Source organism: Oryctolagus cuniculus, chromosome 7 (assembly GCF_051225735.1).
Source record: "Oryctolagus cuniculus isolate XC-2025 breed Fujian yellow rabbit chromosome 7, ASM5122573v1, whole genome shotgun sequence".
Lineage (NCBI taxonomy): Eukaryota > Metazoa > Chordata > Mammalia > Lagomorpha > Leporidae > Oryctolagus > Oryctolagus cuniculus.
In genome coordinates this window covers 57,855,759-57,876,943 of record NC_142873.1, presented here as the reverse complement: position 1 = coordinate 57,876,943, position 21,185 = coordinate 57,855,759, and the positions used below count along the sequence as shown (strand labels likewise).

The 21,185-nt window shown below is 48.5% G+C and overlaps 1 long non-coding RNA gene across 4 annotated transcripts in view; it reads right to left on the bottom strand.

Moving 5' to 3' along the window:
- Positions 1–21,185, bottom strand: part of LOC108177686 (uncharacterized) — a 44,924-nt gene that overhangs the window by 7,847 nt on the left and 15,892 nt on the right. For 2 of the 4 annotated variants that reach the window (XR_016210740.1, XR_016210739.1), the window contains one exon: positions 20,635–20,739. This is a non-coding gene — a long non-coding RNA (uncharacterized LOC108177686). Of the gene's footprint in view, positions 1–9,536; positions 10,352–20,634; positions 20,740–21,185 lie in introns of those variants that run through there. The other 2 variants (XR_011390518.2, XR_016210742.1) reach the window with 2 other exon arrangements.

Below are 21,185 nucleotides of genomic sequence, written 5' to 3'. Positions count from 1 at the left end.
TGCTCCTCTTCTGATCCAGCTCTCTGTTACGGCCTGGGAAAGCAGTAGAAGATGGCCTAAATCCTTGGGCCCCAGCACTCACATTTAGCAGGATTAGGGAAGGGTAAGAGGTAAACTTTTTTTTCTTTTCAAAAAAATTTTTATTCAGGGGCTGGCGCTGTAGCTCAGCGGGTTAACACCTTGGCCTGAAGTGCCGGCATCCCGTATGGGCACTGGTTTGAGTCCTGGCTGCTCCTCTTCCGATCCAGCTCTCTGCTATGGCCTGGGATAGCAGTAGAAGATGGCCCAAGTCTTTGGGCCCCTGCACCTGCATGGGAGACCTGAAAAAAGCTCCTGGCTCCGGGCTTTGGATCGGTGCAGCTCTGGCCGTTGCAGCCATCTGGGGAGTGAACCAACGGATTGAAGACCTCTCTCTCTGTCTCTACCTCTCTGCAACTCTACCTGTCAAATAAATAAAATAAATCTTTAAAAAAATTTTTTTATTCATTTAATTTCTTCAAAAGGCAAAGATGAGAGAGAAAAAGTGAGAGACATAGACAGACTGGGAGGGAGCTCCCATTCACTGGTTCATTTCCCAGATGCCTGCAACAAGCTGTCACCTGCCGCTTCCCAGGCTGCACATTGTCAGAACTGGGACTTGAACGCAGTCACTCCAATATAGGATGCAGGCATCTTAACCTCTTAACCATTGCACTGAATGACTGTCCCCCGCTCCCCCGCTTCCTTTTTTTTTTTTTTTTGGTAGAGTGGGAAGACAGTATTTGAGAAAATGAGATGAGAAAAGAAATTTGGGGCTGCAAACGCTGTTAAGGCACATTGGCACATTGGTTTCGGGGAGATGGAAGACCTGGAAACTGATTCTTTTGAAACTGCTGACAGCCCCAACCCCCTGGAAAGTGTCCAGGTACCCTAACCACAAGCAGCTCTACCAGTCTCCATGGGAATTGTGCTTCACACCGCCACCAGCCACGCCTGCCACACCTGCCTGGGAGGAGGGGCTGGGGCAGGGTAACAATCACCAGACACTGCCCTTTGTTGCTTACCCACCAGATTTACACAACCAGTCACCCCTTCAAGGACCTTCTGAGTCATTCTGGAGTCTCTGCGGGTGGCTTTCTCAGGTTCACAAGCTGATCCCCTTGGCCCTTTGTGGCTTATCTTTTGTAGCTTGGTGCAGCAAGAGAGGCAGCCCCTTATCTGCTGGAACAAACCCAGTAGTGGCCCTTATCTGTGGTGTTGCTTTATGAGGTGTTTAGTTACCCCGTAATGGCAGTCTGAAAATATTAAATGAAAATTTCCAGAAACAAAAAATTCGTAAGTTCTTATTTACATATTTGAGAGGTAGAGCGAGAAAGTGACAGTCAGATGGAGCGCCCATCCACTGGGTTATTTTCCAAGCACCTACAATGGCTGGGGATGGACTAAGGCTGAAGCCAGGACCTGGAAACACAATCCAGGACTCCCATTTCGGTGGCAGGAACCCAAGAGTCAGGGGCTGGAACTGGGAGTCAAACCCAAACCCAGGTACTCCCATGTGGGAGAAGGGAATCTTTTTTTTAAACAGATTTATTTATTTAAAAGGCCTGTGTGTGCACGCGCACACACACACACACACACAGATCTTCCATTCACTGATTTAATCCCCAAATGCCTGCAGCCATTAGGCTGGGCCAGGCTGAAGCCAGAAGCCAGGAGTTCCATCCTATTCTCTCCCATGGTGGTAGGGATCCAAGTACTGGGGCCATCATCTGCTGCCTCTCTCCCAGGATGCCTTAGCAGGGAGCTGAATTGGAAGCAGAGAAGCCAGGATTTGGTCCTGCAGGCATCCCAAGCTGTGGCTTGATCTGTTGTGCTACAATGCCCACCCCAACAGGGCATCTTAACCACTGGGTACTGCGTGCTCTGCAGGCTGTATTCTTTTGTTTTATATATATATATATATTTCTTTGTTATATATATATATTTTTTGAAAGAGGTCAGAGAGGAAGGAGAGACATAGAGAGATCTTCTTTCTGCTGGTTTACTTCCCAGATGGCCTCAATGGTCAGGGTTGGGTTAAGCCAAAGCCAGGAGCTTCTTTCAGGTCTCCAACATGGATGACAATGGCCAAGACCCTTGGGCCACCTTCCACTGCCTTTCTCAGGTGTATTAGCAGGGAACTGGATTGGAACTGGAACAGCTGGGACGTGAACTGATGCCCATATGGGACGCCAACATTGCAGGTGGTGGCTTTACTTCCTATGCCACAGTGCCGGCCCCAGGGCTAAATTCTTAATTCTAAATGCAACTTCATTATTTTAGCTCTTGGTCAGGACAGCCTTTGGTTTGTTAAGCCCACATACATGCACCTGTTGTTTGTCTGTTTAACTTTTATTTTTATTTATTTATTTTTAAGATTTATTTATTTGAAAGGCTGAATTACAGAGAGACAGAGAGAGAAAGAGAGATCTTCCATCTGCTGGTTCATTCCCCAAATGGCCGCAAAGGTTGGAGCTGGGCCAGGCCGAAGTCAGGAGCCTGGAGCTTCTTCCAGGTCTCCCAAGCACATTAGCAGGGAGCTGGATCAGAAGTATAGCAGACAGGACTTGAGCTAGCATCCACACAGGATGCTCAAGTCACGTGTGGTGGCTTCACCCACTGTGCCACAATGCTGGCCCCTTAACTTTATTTATTTAAGAGAGAGAGAGAGAGACAGGGAGCTCCAAACTCCTGGTTCACTCCCCAAATACCTGCAACAGCTGGGACCAAACGAGGCCAAGGCCAGGAGTCAAGAATCCAATCCAAATCTTCAGCATGCATGGCAGGGACCCAACACTGGGGCCGTCACCTGCTGCCTTCTATTGTGCACTCTAGTGGGAAGCTGGAATCAGAAGCCAGAGCCAGGACATGAACCCAGGCACCCCAATATGGGATATAGGCACCACAAACAGTGTCTTAACTGCTAGATCAAACTGCCTACCTCCCACATACCCTAATATGGACATAATGCAGCACTGGATATCATTCATTATTGGTTATGCAATAATGTACATCAAAGCTACCATGGATGAATTAAAACCAGAAACTTCCAAGTCCACCATGTGGGTGCAAGGGCCCAAGCACTTGTCCATCCTCTGCTGCTTTCCCAGACAAGCAAGGAGCTGGATCAGAAATAAAGCAGCTGGGACTTGAACTTGCTCCCATATGGGATGCCTATGTCTCAGGCATCGGCTTAACCTGCTATGTCACAGCACTGGTTCCTCATGAATGATTTTAAAAGGCTTCCTGGAAATCAATGGAGAAGTCAGGAAAAGCATTCACTCAGCAAGACAACTTGGTGGAGAAGGATTTACCAACATGTATGATAAAGAAGTAGAACACAGTGAAGGTCATTGAGAAGAGTTAAAAAGGAGGCATTGGAAGAACAGGTTGAGTCACCTATGGAATAAGTGGAAGGTGAAGAAGAGACTGAAGCAGAAGCAGCAAAGTGGACATCACAGAAATTTGCTCAACTGTGTTTCAGCTTCTACAGACAGTTAAAGGGCAATATTGCGGAATGCAATCCTTGGATGGGACACAGCATTGCAGTCACTCCTGTGATCACCAGAAGATCAACCTCAGCAGCCCCACTTTGATGATTTCAACAGGGAGAGATGTTGGAGCTTGGACAATGACACCCCGGGGAGGGGAGTGGGGTGCAATTACACCACCACTTGGCATGCCCACATCCCACATCTGAGTACCTGGAATGGAGTCCTGCCTCTGCCTCTGATCCAGCTTGCTGCTAATGCCCATCCTGGGAGGCGGTGGGTGATGGCTCAAATGCTTGCCCCCTGCCCCTGTTTTTGATTGGGTAATGCTTCATTCCATACATATTCATGGCATGTGTTCTGAGGGCTGAGCAGAAAAGCTTGCATTTAGAGAAAGAGAAAGGCTGGAGAAAGCAGAAACAAGGAACAAAAAGCAGATTGGTCTTTCCAAACTTACTTTTGTTGTAAGGTGAGGACAGAACAATAGAAAAATAACTGATTGGCTAACAGTAGGTTATTTCAGTTGCCTAGGAATTGTTTATCACATCGATTGATACTGGCCTGTTGAGGGTATTTAGTTGTTATCTATCTAATTCTGAATTCTTGGAAGAGTCAGATAAATAGCTTGGTAACATGGAACTAGGAACAAACTGCTCTTAAAAACCTGCAAAGTCTGCAGGAGAAACACCCAGTGAGACCTGTCTGAGCAGTGTTGGGACAGAGCTCTGAATCTGGCCACCAGGTCCCTGTGACGAGGGTGATGTGGCCATTGGGTCTGTTTCATCTCATCTACCTGGAGCCACCTTGTGTAATCCTCCTTTTTTTATATACAGAGTGGACAGTGAGAGAGAGAGACAGAGAGAAAGGTCTTCCTTTTTGCCGTTGGTTCACCTCCAACGGCTGGTGCACCGTGCTGATCCGATGGCAGGAACCAGGTGCTTCTCCTGGTCTCCCATGGGGTGCAGGGCCCAAGCACTTGGGCCATCCTCCACTGCACTCCCTGGCCACAGCAGAGAGCTGGCCTGGAAGAGGAGCAACCGGGACAGAATCCGGCGCCCTGACTGGGACTAGAACCCGGTGTGCCGGCGCTGCAAGGCGGAGGATTAGCCTATTGAGCCACGGTGCCGGCCAATCCTTTGTTTTAATCTCTATGTTCCTTACCTCTTCCCAGAACAATTAATCATCAGCCTTCTTTTCAGGGCCAGTGTTTTTAACTAATCATGTTCAAAACAAGTAATTTCTAGCCTGTGAGAAATGTGCTTTCATTTAAAACCTACCCTTTCAGACCCAGCTGATGGATGATCCCTGTGTAATGATAAATGGAAATTTGCCATCATGGAATACATAAATTCTGTTTACAATCTGGCCACTTGGGAACGCTTCCCAAGACTCTGAAAGCTGTTGGGCAGACATGCGTTGTGGCTCAGCAGGTTAAGCCTTGGCCTGGACACCTCCATCCCATGTTGGGGTGCCGGGCTGAGTCCTGGCTATTCTGGAACCTGCCATGCATGGTGGAGATGTGAATGGAATTCTGGGCTTTTGACTACAGCCAGGTCCAACCCTGGCTGTTGTGGGTATTTGGAGAATGAACTAGCTGGTGGTAGATCTGTCTTTCCCTGTCTATCACTCTGCCTTCAAGTAGATGAAAATAAATAAATATTTTTAAAAGTCATGGTTCTGGTGTCTCCTGAGCTGAGAGCACTCTCATTCTGCCCTGAATAAGCCTTATAATAACCTTTTCACGGAGTCTGTTTCTGTTGATGGAACTTTAGCGTGAGTGATTCCATTTTGATTTTTTAGCCTGGCCTGTTTGGACCTAGAGCAGGAGCTTGGTCCAAAACAAGGGCCTCCTGTAATTTTTATTTAATAATCCCAGTGTCTAATGCAGCACCTGGACAGAGCAGGTATTTGAATGTTGGTGCTGACTTTGATGTCATGCCCTTTGTAGAAACTTAGAGTAAAAAACAGTTGGGGCTGGTGCTGTCCCGTAGTGGGTAACTGCTGCCTGCAGTGCCAGCATCCCATATGGGCACTGGTTTGAGTTCTGGATGCTCCATTTCTGATCCAGCTCTTTGCTGTGGCCTGGGAAAGCAGAAGATGGCCCGTGCTTGGGCCCCTGCACCCACATGGGAGACCTGGAGGAAACGCCTGGCTCCTGGCTTCGGATCAGCCTAGCTCCAGCTGTTGCAGTGATTTGGGGAGTGAACCAGCAGATGAAAGACTTCTCTCTCTCTGCCTCTGCCTCTCTGTAACTCTGCCTTTCAAATAAGAAACGAAATCTTAAAAAAAAAAAAAAAAAAAAAAAAGAAGGTGACTCCATTTGCATGTAGTAGTGTCCGTCCCAGCAAGGGGGAGGTGTTACAAGAGAAGGCTGCTTGGAGGTTTCCACGTTTACGCAAGAAAAGAATTCCAGATGTGAGGCAGAAGGTAGTGGTAAGCATGGTAGCCAAGATTAATGAACAGAATGCACCTGACGGACCAGGCAGGCATCTCGGGAAAGAACTGAGGGCCCAGCCTGCATTCAGACTGGAGTTTTTACAGATATGGGTGTGGCCGTGGCCCAGTGTTTCCCACTCCCCTTTCTGGGATACTGGTGGACAGAGGGCTTTCAAGAGCATGGAATTTGTGAAATTCCTCCCGGGACTTATCAGCATGGTGTTCCTGGACCTGGTAGTTGCCCCTTGGTGCAGGGCAGGGAAGATTCCTCTAAGCTGCCCCTGGGACCCACCTAACAAGGTTCCAAGACTTCTGACATGCAAACACTGGTCCACTTTCAAGGCTTGCTTGTGCCTTTCTTTCTTCATTCAATTGCACAGAAATTCCCATTTTGGATCAGTCTCTCTCACACACAGAGGCTAATGTCTACCTTGCCGGCTCATGCCACCAGCCTCTGTGACTCTGGGGTTCTGGGGTCTGGCAGGTGCTCTGGACGTGGAGTGCCAGGGAAGAGGAGGACAGGCAGCAAGGTCTTCGTCTGTATGCAGTAGAGTGTCCATGGCGGGGTGGGGGTGGGTGGGGGGTAAGGGGTGGAGTGGGGTGCTGGGATTCTCCTGATCCCTGGATAAAAAGAACACTCCAGGGGAGGGCGCCTGTTATCTGAACTCATCCCTCTGCAAACAATGCTCTGCTTCATGCATTCTCTGCTCCTTCTGCAAGGGGAGGGGCCAGCAGTTGGCCATCTATGAGGTCTTCTGGCCTGGTGTGGAGAGCATCTGGACGTACTGTTCTGGGGGAGTCATCTTATCAGGATTCTACCCACGCAACCCCCCCCCCCAGCTCAGTATAGGGCTGTGCTACTCAAAATGTAGTTCTCACTGGCATCATCAGAATACTAGGGAAGTGTTAGGAATGCAAATTCTTGGGTCCCACCCCAGACCCAGTAAATCAGAATTTCTGGGTGGCACCCAGGAAGCTGTTTTTTTAAGAAGCCTGCCAGGTGATCTGTAAGTATACAAAAGTTTGAAAAGTACTGATAAATGGAATACACACCCATTGCCTCCCTCACTACACACACACTCACACACACACACACAGAGCTGCCTGCATCTCCCACAGCTGCTAATGGCGCTTGCTCATTTTCCTGGGGTTTCCCTTGGCAAGGCCCTGGGCTTTGTTTTTCTCCACCGTAGATCTCGTTCATTTCCTGCCGCTTCCCAGAGGTTAGGAGAGGAAAGAGAGCGGGAATGAAGGCGGGAGGGAGGGGGACGGGGTTACTTAAGGCAGCAGAGCTTGCAAGAACCAAAAGGAAAATGCTCCGTGACAATGTTCCTTTGTGAAAAGTTGAGCTTTATGTTGATGGAGCTGCAAGTCATTAGCAGCCGAAGCACACGGCGGGAGCTGCCCCGGTCACTCTCCGGGGCCTGATCGCCCTCTGCTGCCGATGGATAAATAACGCTCTGGGGCCACAGCTTGCCAAGGAAAAGAGGAAGAGTCTCTGGGGCCCGGGTGGGGAAGAGGACGTGACCAAGGCCAAAAAGTCATGAGGTCCCCACTTCAGGCTGCGAAGAATCTTGTTTGCAGGAAAAGAGGCCGTAGCCAATCTGCGGATGTTTCCAGGACTCATCCGACAAACAGTGGGGTCCTGCCAAGAGCTCCCTGGCTCCCAGGATTCCCGGCTCAGAGCCTGCGCTGGCTCTGCAACCCTCTCGCAGCCTGCCTGCCACCGTCACCTTGAGCAGGAAGAGTGTTTAAAACAGGGAGAGGCACAGGCAAGAGCAAAAGCGATAGGACTCTTTGGTGTGGGGCATTGAGGGGCATTGAGGGTCCAGCCCAGAGTTTTCCTTTTCTTTCCTAATCTCCTTGTCTCAGGCTCGCTTTGTTTCCTTTGTCTCGGTGAAAGCCCTCTGTCTTTGGGTCTTTCCTCTGCCAGGGAACTCTGGCCCCACAGCTGTGGAGTCAGCCCTTCTCTCCAACTTTATTGCCCCACTTTATGGCAGCGGGGAGGGCTGGTTCATGTGGGTCACCGGTGGAGAGAGCAAAGATTTGTTCCCAGAAGAAAAGCTCAGGCGCAGCAGTGGCTCCTGCCAGCCATGGGCAGTGACCCATTTCCTGCTACCTCCTTCCCCTGCTCCTTCCCAGCCAGCTCGGCCTGCAGCTGGCCTGGGGCTGGTCCCACAACCCCGCCCCCTCTCTTGGGACTTCTGTAGAGCGAGGGGCTCCCGCTGGGGAGATACCCTCATGGCCAGGTCTGGAAAATTACTTAAACTGCCCTCTAAGAGCTGGGTGGGGGGAGGGGAGGGTGGGGGTGAGAGTGCAGGCAGAGAGGGTGAAGAGCCAGGTCCTTGAGAATTTTCTGGCCGCACCCTGACATCCCCCCGAACCATGCCCGACACGGGGTGAGTCCACCTACACCAGGCCCTTCACCCAAGACAAACACTTCTGGATGGAAACCTGATTGCTTGGTTTTCAGTCTGTCTGGGACCAAATATCTGGCTCTCTGGACCACTGTATTTGGATACATTTATCTGTGTGACCCAAAATATATGCTGGTTATCTACATGTATTAAAATCAGAGCATCTGCTACACTGCCTTGAGGTCATGATCCTTGAAGGGCAATTTCAACTCCCATAAGTAATTCCCTGTGAGCAATTTTATGCCTGGAATTGGACCAGAGGTCCAAGAAGGGGCAGGATTGCGGGCACTTTGGCTGGCAGAGAGGTGATCTGGTCTCTGCGCACACAGACAGGCAGAGATCAAGTGAAAAAGAATGGTTATGAGAAGGCACGAACAGCTACATAATTCGCAGGGCCCAGTACAAAACACAAATACATGCAGTGCCCCTCATTCTAAAATTAAGAATCTCAAGATGGTAATAGTGGAATATTCAATTAAGCCTGAAGCCCCTTCTTCTTCTTTTGTTTTTTTTTTTTTTTGTTTGTTTGTTTGTTTGTTTTCCTGAAAGATTTATTGGGGACGGTGCTGTGGTGCAGCAAGTTGAGCTGTGATCTACAGCGCCGGTCTCCAATTTTGGCACTGGTTTGAGACCTCACTGCTCCACTTCCAATCCAGCTCTCTGCTAATGCATCTGGGAAAGCAGCAAAAGATGGCCCAAGTGCTTGGGTCCCTGCACCCACATGGGAAACCCAGAAGAATCCCCTGGTTCCTGGCTTCGGCCTGGCCCAGCCCCGGCTGTTGTGGTCATTTGGGGAGTGAACCAACAGATGCAGGATACCTCTCTCTCTCTCTACCTCTGGATTTCAAATAAATTTAAAAAATTTTTAAAAAGATTTATTTATTTATTTATTTGAAAGTCAGAATTACACAGAGAAAGAAGGAGAGGCAGAGAGAGAGAGGTCTTCCATCTGCTGGTTCACTCCCCAGATGGCCGCAACGGTTGGAGCTGAGGTGATCCAAAGCCAGGATCCAGGAGCTTCTTCTGGGTCTCCCACTCGGGTGCAGGGGCCCAAGGACTTGGGCCATCTTCTAGTGCTTTCCCAGGCCACAGCAGAGTGCTGGATCGGAAGTGGAGCAGCCGGGACTTGAACTGGTGGCCATATGGGATGCTGGCACTGTGGCATAGTGGGTAATTTTTTTTTTAATTTAAAAACATTTATTTATTTTGAAAATCAGAGTTATACAGAGAGAAGGAGAGACACAGAGACAGAGAGATCTTCCATGCACTAGTTTACTCCCCAGATGGCCCAAAGCTTCTTCCGACTCTTCCGTGTGGGTCATCTTCTGGGCCATCTTCTGCTGCTTTCCCAGGTGCATTAGTAGAGAGCTGGATCGGAAGTGGAACAGCCGGGAATGGGACCAGTGCCCATGAGGGATATGGGTGTCCCAGGTGACAGATTCACCTGCTACGCCATAATGCCGGCCCCCAGAGTCCCCTTCAAGTGTGAGGTCCAGTGTGATGGCACAGGTCACAGACGTAAGAACCCCGCTCTGGCAGGTTGTCCTCTAAAGCAGGGTGAGGGCAAACGGTCTTGGGGAGCAGTGGTGCTTCCCGTCCAGTTTAGTGTCATTTTCTGTGATCCTTAGCGCATCCGTCAGGCTTTGCTTCTGCACCCCCTAGTTGGTCTTAAGTGTTCTTTGGAGAGTAAAAGCAGAGCTTGGGTGCAGGCTTGGGGAGACTCACCCAGGGAAGAGCAGTAGCAGTGTCAGGCAGATTGTGACAGGTGACCTTCAGCTATGGAGCTGCAGCAAGTGTGGAGAGAGGCGGGGGGAAGGGGGGGCGGCGGGGGGAGAGAGAAAGAGAGTCTTCCATCATCTTGTTCACTCTCCAAATGCCTGCAAGGTAGCCAGGCTGAAGCCAGGAGCCAGGAACTCCATCTGGGTCTCCCACGTCACCGGGTGGCAGGGCCCAAGCACCTGCTGCTTTCCCAGGCACATTAGCAGTGACCTGGATTGGAAGTAAAACAACCAGGACTCAAACTGGCGCCCATGTGGGATGCCAGCATTATAGGCAGCCACTTAACTCAGCCACAACGGCTCCCATGCCTCCACCCGTCCCCACCACCACCTGCCCTGGCCCCTGGCAGGCTTTCTTAGGAAAACTGCAAATGCCAGCAACATCCAGGCTTCCTGCCACAAACAAACCAGAAGGAAAAGGGAAATCTGGTAAGGATCAGCTTCTCATTTTCAGCAGAGAATGACTCGGAGTCCTTGGAATGTGTATACTAAGGAGCGTATGACCTGGTTCTGCGGCCCCGGGCTGGTGAGGTCTTGGAACTCCTGGCTGTGTAATCAGGTGTAAGTGGGATGATGCGTTCCACAGTTTGTTGTCTACGTGCAGTCTTTTATTTTTCTTGTAATCGCTTGAGACCATAAAGCCTGTAAGGGCAGGGAGTCCAGTATCTCCCTGGAGATCCTCTAACCCTCTCCAAATTGTCGGAGAACTCAGGGGCTCCAGCTTGTCTGGCCAGGTCCTTGGGAGAGCGTGGGGGAGGCCGTGTTCTGGTGTTTACCGAGGCTGCAGACTGCGCTGCTCCGGTTCTGCTTTCTTTCCTTCCCCTCCCAGATAGAATCAGTGTTGTATCTGGGGGTGAATGAGCTAACTACATCCTTCCTGACTTCTTTCTCAGAATTAGGAAACCCTGATTAGCATCCAGAGCTGCATTTGGGGAGCAGCAGGCTAAGCTGTTGCTTGCAATACCAGTGTCTCATATGGAAGCTCTGATTCAAGTAGTGGCTGCTCCATTTCTGATCCAGCTCGCTGCTGATCACAGCTCCCTGGGCCTGGGAAGCCAGCAGAAGACGGTCCAAGTGCTTGGGTCCCTACCATCCACGTAGCATCAGACCTGGCTGTTGCAGCCATTTGGGGAGTGAGCCAGCAGATGGAAGATATCTCTGTCTCTTCTTTCTTTTTTTTTTTTTTTTTTTTTGACAGGCAGAGTGGACAGTGAGAGAGAGAGACAGAGAGAAAGGTCTTCCTTTTGCCGTTGGTTCACCCTCCAATGGCCGCCGCGGCTGGCGCGCTGCGGCTGGCGCACCGCGCTGATCCGATGGCAGGAGCCAGGAGCCAGGTGCTTTTCCTGGTCTCCCATGGGGTGCAGGGCCCAAGCACCTGGGCCATCCTCCACTGCATTCCCTGGCCACAGCAGAGAGCTGGCCTGGAAGAGGGACAACCGGGACAGAATCCGGCGCCCCGACCGGGACTAGAACCCGGTGTGCAGGCGCCGCTAGGCGGAGGATTAGCCTAGTGAGCCGCGGCGCCGGCCTCTGTCTCTTCTTTCTGTCTCTGTCTCTCCCTCTCCCCTTTCTCTTTACCACTCTGCCTTTCAAATAAATCCATAAATCTTTTTTAAAAAGAACTTAAGTTTTCATAGTTATCAAGTCATTAAAATATCAAGACCTAGGCAACAAAAATGAAATTAAACATTAAGGAAGATAAAATATGTTTAAATAGGTTTACAATATATATTTAAGATGCATTAAAATATGTATTTATATAAGTCACAATAATTAAAATTGCCATTTACAACAATAATTTATTGTTGCTGCTTCTTTTTTTAAAAAAAGTATTTTATTTATTTGAAAAGCAGAGTTACAGAGAGAGAGATCCTCCATCTCCTGGTTCACTCCCCAAATGACAGCAATGGCCAGGGCTGGGCCAGGCTGAAGCCAGGAGCCAGAAGCTTCTCCTGGGTCTCCCATGTGTGTTCAGAGGCTGGAGGACTTGGGCCATCTTTTGCTGCTTTTCCAAGATCAGTAGCAGGAATTTGGACTGGAAATGGAGCACAGCAGCCAGAAATGAACCAGTGCCCATATGGGGTGCTGATGTTACAGGCGGCAGCTCAATCCATTACACCACAATGCTGGCCCCTGCTGCTGCTTCCTTTTAAGGGAGTTGACAAAATACAAGTTGATGGAGAAACAGATCTGTTTTGGTTCTTGCTCACCCCAAAGCTCGTTGGGGAAGTGGAAAGGAAGAGATTTCAAAGTGGCCTTTAAGGGGTTGGATGTGGGGGACATGCTCACAGGCCAGCAGCACACAAGTCACAAGGCTAGCTGGGCAAGGAAGCCTTAGGCTGGAGTTGTGCGTAGAGAAGTCGGCTGCTTTGCCTACCAATGTGGGGCACCAAGCTTCCAGGAAGGTCAAGGGCAGAGGCACCTGAAGAGTGGAGGAGCAAGGAGGCTCTGGGAAGGAAAGGATGGTCATGCTCAGCTCTGCGCTGTTTGTCTTTCCACACTGCAACCCCTCCCGCTCCCCATGTCTGCACACACACGAGTGCCTTGAGCTGGCAACTAAGAAAACAAAACATGTGCGATGCTTGTGTCATTCACTCTTCCAAGAAGAATTTATGTAATCCTCGCAGGACTCTTATTATTCTGTTTTTGTGGTTGAAGAAACAGGCATAGAGAGACTGAGTAAGTTGCCTAAGGTTGCTCAGGGTAGATGTATTTAGAAACTCCACTGGATAGGAATGTGCCATTATTTATTTTCACTAGGTCCAAAGCATTATACCTGGAATACAGAGAAATTTGTGGACCTGGACTGACTGTTGTTGATCTGTGTTCTGTTTTTCCCATTAAACTAAGGGAGCACTGGAGGGTAAAACTCCACCCACTGGTACTGTGAAATAACAAGAGACCAACAGGTAGAGGGCACAGCAGTGCAAAACCCCCAGGGACAAGGCCGGGATGAGCCTGGGGTGAGGATGTGGACACTCTCCGAAATCTCTGAGCCCAGAGGTTTTTGTTTTTATGATTGATGATTGATTTGAAAGGCAGAGTGACAGATATATATATGTATATATATACATATATATATTGAGAGAGAGAGAGAGAATGAATCTTCCATCCAGTGATTTACTGCCTAAATGCCTGCAGCAACTAGGGATGGGCTAGACTGAAGCCAGGAACCAGGCACTCCATTTGGTCTCCTTCATGGGCGGCAGGGGCCCAAGCATTTGGGCATTTGGGCAATCATTGTTGTCTTTCCCAGAGCCTTAGCAGGGAGCTGGATTGGAAGTGCAGGAGTGGTGGTGACCAAATTCCCTGTACCACATCGCCTGACTCTGGGCAAAGAGGATTCTAGTCCACTGTACAGTGGTTTCAGGGAGGATGGTCAGCAATGATCACCCCTTGAATGGAAAGTTATAGATATTTTAACTTTAAAAAATATTTATTTATTTGAGAGGCAGATGCACTGACACAGAGAGGGAAAGACAGAGAGAGAGAGAGAGAGGTCATCCATCTGCTGTTTCACACTCCAGATGGCTGTAATGGCAGGTGCTGGGCCCATAAGATCCAGGAGCTTCTTCTGGGTCTCCCACGTGGGTGCAAGGTCCCAAGTGCTTGGGCCATCTTCCACTGCTTTCTCAGGCCATTAGCAGGGAGCTGGACCTGAAGTGGAGCAGCCTGGACTGGAACCGGTGCCCATATGGGATGCAAGCACCATAGGTGGAGGCTTAACCTACTACACCACAGCACCAGTCCCAGTTAGTTTAATTTTTAAAAACTTTTTATGGGTTAAGCTGCAACCTGCAATGCCATATGGGTGCTGGTTTGAGTCCCAGTTTCTCTGCTTCTGATCCAGCTCCCTGCTAATGTGGCTGGGAAAGCAGCAGCAGATGGCCCAAGTTTCTGTGTTCCTGCTACGCCTGTGGGAGACCAGGAATGAGCTCCTGGCTTCAGTCTGGCCCAGCCACGGCCATTGTAGACATTTGGGGAGTGAACCAGGATGGAAGTTCTCTCTCTGTCTCTCCATCTCTCTCTCTCTCCCTCTCTCTGTAGCTGTTTTTCAAATAAAATAAGTAAATATTTAAAATAAATAAATAAGTAAAAACTTTAAAAAATTCTCAAGGAATTGTGGTAAAAATTAAAGGGTGTCGGAAGGTTGAAAACATGAAACCATTATCATTAATTTCATAAAAGAGAAAAAGGGGAAGGCGGTGGGTTCCAGAGCCTCACAACAGGAAGTGGGATGCTTACTCTAGGTGGGGCAAGTCTCAGAATAGTATATCAGATAGTTTATAACAGTATATTAGATAGTTGTCGATACTTCATTTCAGAAAGATGCTGACACTTAGAATGTGTGTGAGTTTTCCAGGAATATTTCACATCAATTTTTCATGTTGTTTATGTTTGATAAAATTATCAGATATATAAACTAGGGAGATACCTAAATTAGTGCAATGTCACATACTGTATTTTTATTTTAATATCACTTTGGAAATGATTAAAAAAAACTGACAGGATTCTAGTAAATTTTCTTGGGTTGTGAGGGTTAAATATTTCATGGCTGTGTGTGTGTGAATTGATTTAAAGCTTCTTCATCATATCTCAGCTTGTGTTTTCATAAGGACTTAAGAAGGCATTCTTATGAAACTTGTAGATGAAAAATTTGGGAATATATATTTAAGGAATTGGATAAGAGGGTCAAAATTCAAGAAGCTCTTGTTATTTTAAAGTAATTATCCCAAACCAATACGGATAGTATTGTGTTCTGCAATGAAGTCTAGAAATTGATTAAGCAAATAGGAGCCTGTGAAGGAACCCCCAGAGTGGGGTTCTTAATTGTTTTTCATGGGACTGCTGAGATAGGCAAACAACTAAGGAAATCCGGAGCCCCTCACCCCCACAAGCCACCTCTGGAGCTCTGTGTGTGGCTGAGTGATGCACTTGAACAGAGTCCTTCAAAAACAGGGGCTACTCAATGAGGTGGTAACCCACAATTTTTATGTAATTATTTTTGTAAATGTTTATTTTATTTATTTGAAAGGTAGAGTTACAGAGAGAGAGAGAGAGAGAGGCAGAGAGAGAAAGAGAGAGATCTGTTGGTTCGCTCCCCCAAATGACTTCAACAGCCAGGGCCGGGCCAGGCCAAAGCCAGGAGCCAGGAGCCAGGAGCCAGGAACTTCATCCTGGTCTTCCATGTAGGTACAGGAGCACAAACACCTGGGCCATCTTCTACTGCTTTCCCAGGTGCCTTAGCAGGGAGGTGGATCAGAAGTGGAGCAGCTGCGACTGGAACCGGCACTGCTATGAGATGCCAGTGTCACTTTCATAAATCAAGGCCTAACAGGATGTAGTATGAAAAATGTGTGATTCTTTTAATTTCATTTTTTCCATAAAACTTTTGAAATACACTGGTATTTACCCTAAATTGTACAGTTATAACTTGGATTTGAACACAGATCTGGCTGACTTTCGTGCCTATGTGTGTGGGTGCTATGCACGCTGCCTTCCAGGAGAAAGAAACCCAGTCTACCAGGTCTTAAGTGAAATTGTGTCTTAACCCCTATGGTTAAAGACCCTGAGCCTGTTTAGCTTAGAGAAATAAAAGACCTGTTTTCAAATATTTTCAGTGCTTCATGTGGAAAATATGGCTCCTGAGATTATAATTAGGGCAGCAAGGCAGATCAATGATCTGCTCCACTTAAGGAAAGACCTTATAATACTTGGAACTATCCAAACGTGGAAAGAACGCCTTAGCAAGAAATATTTGTGTCTATGTGTGCCCGGGTTGCTAGGTGCTGGGATGCCGCAGTAACAGAGCGCCTGCCCTCCAGAAATTCCTTGCCAGTGTTTCAAGGCATTCAAGGAAAAGATGACCAGTGCCCCTCTCCGGAATCCTCCAACAAGTGATGGTTTTTCACTTGGGCCTCTACTCGGTGGGGGCTTGGACCCGTGAAATTTAAGTCTGCAAGTAACTCAACAATTCCTATTTGCAAACACTCGGATAATTGGATGCTTAAGATTTTATACAATGTGAGCTCTACACACACTGAGAAAGAAATAGCTCAAGTGTTTCCACTCACACCCCTCCTCAGTCACAGCTCTGGCTGCTGTTTTAACAGGCATTAAAATCAGACTGGTTTGTATGTCTACACAAAGACCTGTAAGTGAATGTCCACAGCAGTTTTTTTTTTTTTTTTTTTTTTGGTAATAGACAAAAATGGGAAATGACTTAAGTAATGAATGGATAGATGAATTGAGGTAGACTCATCAGATACAGTTCAAAATAATCAACCACTGATACATGTAGCAACATGGGTAGATCTCAAAAACAACTACACTCTGTGGAAGAACCCAGAAAAAGAGAGAACCTGGAGTGCCACTTCATTTACGTAAAATTCTACTATATGGGCCAGCACTGTGGCGCAGAGGGTTAAAGCCCCGGCCAGCAGTGCCGGCATCCCATATGGGCGCTGGTTCGAGTCCCAGCTGCTCCACTTCCGATCCAGCTCTTTGCTATGGCCTGGAAAAGCAATGGAAGATGGCCAAGTCCTTGGGCCCCTGCACCTGCATGGGAGACCTGGAAAAGGCTCCTGGCTCCTGGCTTTGGATCAGCTCAGCTCTGGCCATCGTGGTCATTTGGGGGAGTGAACCAGCGGGTGAAAGACCTCTCTCTCTCTCTCAGTCTCTACATCTCTCTGTAACTCTGTCTTTCAAATAAATACAATATTTAAAAAAATTCTACAATATGAAATTTGCTTTTAAAGATTTATTTGTTTACTTGAAAGGTAAAGTGGGCCGGCGCAGTGGCTCAATAGGCTAATCCTCCACCTTGCGGTGCCAGCACACCGGGTTCTAGTCCCGGTCAGGGCGCCGGATTCTGTCCCAGTTGCCCCTCTTCCAGGCCAGCTCTCTGCTGTGGCCAGGGAGTGCAGTGGAGGATGGCCCAAGTGCTTGGGCCCTGCACCCCATGGGAGACCAGGAGAAGCACCTGGCTCCTGCCTTCGGATCAGCACGGTGCGCTGGCTGCAGCGCGCCGGCCGCGGTGGCCATTGGAGGGTGAACCAACAGCAAAAAAGGAAGACCTTTCTCTCTGTCTCTCTCTCTCACTGTCCACTCTGCCTGTCAAAAAAAAAAAAAAAAAAAAAAGGTAAAGGGGAAGAGAGAGAGAGAGAGAGAGAGAGAGATCTTCCATCTGCTGGTTCATTCTCCAGGTGGCTGCAATGGGGGAGGCTGGGCCAGGCCAAAGCCAGGAGCCAGGAGCTTCATCCGGGTCTTCCACATTGGTGGCGGGGGCCCAAGCACTTGGGTCATCCTCTGCTGCTTTCCCAGGCACATTATTATCCCAGGCCCAGGAGCTGGATTGGAAGTGGAGCAGCTGGGACTCGAACCGGCATCCATATGGGATGCTGGCACAACAGGCAGCAGTTTAACCTGCTGTGCCACAGCACTGGCCCCCTTGTATATGAAAATTATAGAGACAGAAGGCAGCTCAGTGGCTGCTTGCAGACACGGTTGGTGGGCACAGGATGGATTACAAAGGAGCACAAGGAACTCTTAGAGGACGATGGATATATAGTGCATTTAAAAAAAATGTATGTATTTATTTGAAAGACAGAATGACAGAGAGAGAGAGAGAGAGAGAGAGACAAAAGACATCTTCCATCTGCTGGTTCACTCCCTAAATGGTTGCAACAGCCAGAGCTGAGCTGGCCTGAATCCAGGAGACTGAAACTCCATCTGGGTCTCTTACATGGATGGCAGGGGCCCAAGTACTTATGTCTTTACCTGCTGCCTTCCCAGCCACTTTAGCGGGGAGCTGGGTCAGAAGTGGAGCAACCAGAACCTGACCCGGCACTCTGATGTGGGATGCCAGGTCCAGGAGCAGCGGCTTAGCCCACTGCGCCACATGCTGGCAGCTAGCTAGAGCATTTCTGTTAATGCATAGTTGGTTTATGGTATATCTATTACACTTTTAAAATGCTAAAGTTTTAAAAAAGAAAGCATGTGGAAGGAAATACGGGAAACCATCAACAGTAATTATCTCTGATGTTAGGACTGCGGCAAGGAGACTTAATTTTCCTTTTTGGGACTGTTTACATTTTTATGGAAAAAAAATCCACAGAGTGAAACAAAATGTTTAAAAAATGAAACTGTTCATGTGGGCAAGAAATGTCAGGCTGCCTTGAGTAAAAAAAAAAATGCATTTTGAAAAAACATTTCAACATAGGTTGCATGGAGCACAAGACTGCAGGGGGAATGCTGAGAGGGGGTGTGATGACTGAGACCAGGGAAGGCTGAGCTGCAAGCTCTCTGAGGGCTGCACGAACCCTGTGTATGGGGTCAAATTCTTTGGAACTCAGCACTGATCAGAGAACAACGTTCTGCTTCTCTGAGATTAAAATCGAGGTCATGAGGTTAAGAAATCTGTTCTTTGTTCACCCTCAACAACCTGGACTCAGTGCTTAGAACAGGCTGGACATCAGGATGGACACTGATTATCATAGTTGTGGTCATTCATTGTAATCATCACCTTCATAATCAACCTGTGCAAGGCTCTGTGCCAGAAGACGTTAGATGGAGTATTTTTATTTAATCCTAAAAGTCATCTCTGCCATTGATATGATTTTCAGTCCCCAACGTCCTGTTGAAGAAATGAAATCAAAGAAAAATCAAGGGGGCGAGCATTTGATACGTGGATTAAGATGGCATTTGGGACGCCTGTGTCCCATATCCGAAGGCCTGGGTTCAAGTCCTGGCTCCACTTCTGATTCCAGCTTCCTGCTAATGCACACCCTGGAAGCAAAAGATGATAGCCCAAGTACATGGGTCCCTATCACCCATGTGGGAAATCTTCATTGAGTTCTGGGCTCTTGACTTCTGCCTGGCCCAGCTCTGGCTGTCACAGACATTTGGGAAGTGAAGCAGCAGATGGAAAAATCTCTTTCTGTATCTGTGTCTCTGTGTCTTTTTTTTTTTTTTTTTTGACAGGCAGAGTGGACAGTGAGAGAGAGAGAGACAGAAAGGTCTTCCTTTGCCGTTGGTTCACCCTCCAATGGCCACCGCGGCCAGTGCACTGCGGCGGGCGCACCGCGCTGATCCAAAGCCAGGAGCCAGGTACTTCTCCTGGTCTCCCATGGGGTGCAGGGCCCAAGCACTTGGGTCATCCTCCACTGCACTCCCTGGCCACAGCAGAGAGCTGGCCTGGAAGAGGGGCAGCTGGGACAGAATCCGGCGCCCTGACCGGGACTAGAACCCGGTGTGCCAGCGCCGCAAGGCGGAGGATTAGCGTAGTGAGCCGCGGCGCCGGCCCCTCTGTGTCTTTCAAATAAAAAATAAAAATAAATAAATAAGCAAGTTAAAAAAAGAGAAGTATTGAACCTGATGTTACAGAGCTAATAAATGGTAGAGCTGGGGTTCTAACTTGGGTTCTTCCAGATCCAGTTTGCTTACCCACAACTCCAACCCTGTTCTTGAGGCACTCATGGCTGGAGTGGGGGAGGGGAGATTGGTGTAGAAACACTTGGACCCCACCATGTGATAGGCGCTCTGCAGGTGTGTACAAAGTCCCATGGAAGGATAAGGAGAGAACCTCAGCCCTCCCTGGGGAAAGAGGCATTCCAGCTGGACCCTGAAGGCACGTGAGAGCGCCACAGAGAAAAGGAGGGGAGGGGAGGGCGGGCAGAGGGGACTGCATGCAGAAAAGGCACTGGAGAATGAAACAAGAGCATGGCAGGTATGGAAAAGGTAATTCATTCGAGGAGCGCAGAGGGTGGTGCGGTAGGAGATGAGACTGGAGCCGGTCCGAGAGCAGCCGTGACAGGCAGTGTGGGAGCAGAATGACAGGGCCAGAGCTGCAATGACAGAGCTGATGTGATTCCTCCTCAGCAGCTTAACCTGGAGACCCTAAGACCCTGAGCTCAAGCTGGTCATGACTTTGAAAGAAGAGAAGTGACTGCCCTGTTTCTAATTTATCTGCTTTTGTTTAGAGAAGTCAGCTTTGGGCCCTTGATTCTAGAACAGGCAGGAAGAGGTGCTAGCAAAACACTTGCCATTTTGGTGTAAAACAGAAGAAACACCAGGCCTGCTGCCCTGTCCACGATTCCTGCTACCTGCATACGGAAGATTACTCTGTTGTGAGGCTTTCAGTTTCAGCTAATCAAAAATAGGCTTGGATCAGTAGTTTATTAGCCCATGATGCTGCAAAGTCCAAAGGCAGCCAGCTCTAAACAAGGCTAGATCTGGAAATACAACAGTGTCGCTCTTTTCTGCTGTCCTCATGCTAAATCTGACCGCTTTGTCCCAAGATGGCTAAAAACAGCTTCCAGGGCACCTGTCTTCTCGTTTCCTGCTGAGCAGGAAAGACAGCATCCTTGTCCCGTCATTCCAAACGACAGACTTGAGAATCACTCCAATCTCAACAACTTGGGTTACATGCACGCTCTCAGCGAATCCTAGCAACAGTGGATAGAATGTGTTACAAAATACTCGCTTTTCAGTTACCTTAGCCTTTAGGTGTGTCCTGCATGGCCCCTAGCGCTGGCTTCCCCAGGACTGCAGACGCTGGGAAAGTGGAAAAGGATCCATCAACGATCATCCTGCACAGTCCTGTAACAGAGACAGAGGTCCCGCCAACGTAAAGCTTTGATTTTCACATAACTTCATCCCCTGATTCTTAGCAGACCTGAAAACTTCACACTCATGGCAGTCTCTGTGTAATCCAGTGATCCTCAACACCTTCGGGGATTCTGATGTCATCGGCCTAGACATCAGTGTTTTGTTTTCAACTCCCCAGGTAATTCTGAGGAGTAGCCAGGGCTGAGAACCACTGCTTGAATCTTTCATTATTACTACTTCTTCAGTCGTAGGCTTAGTTTTCTGTTCAGCCCGCCTATGTTGCTTCTAAAGAATTCAGAATAATGCAGCTGCTATAGTCTGAATGTGTTTCCCAAACCTCACATGTTGGACACTTAATCCTCAAAGTCCTATGCTGATGGTATTTGAGAGGTGGGACCATCAGAAGGCAGTTGGGTCACCAGGACTCTGCCTTCATG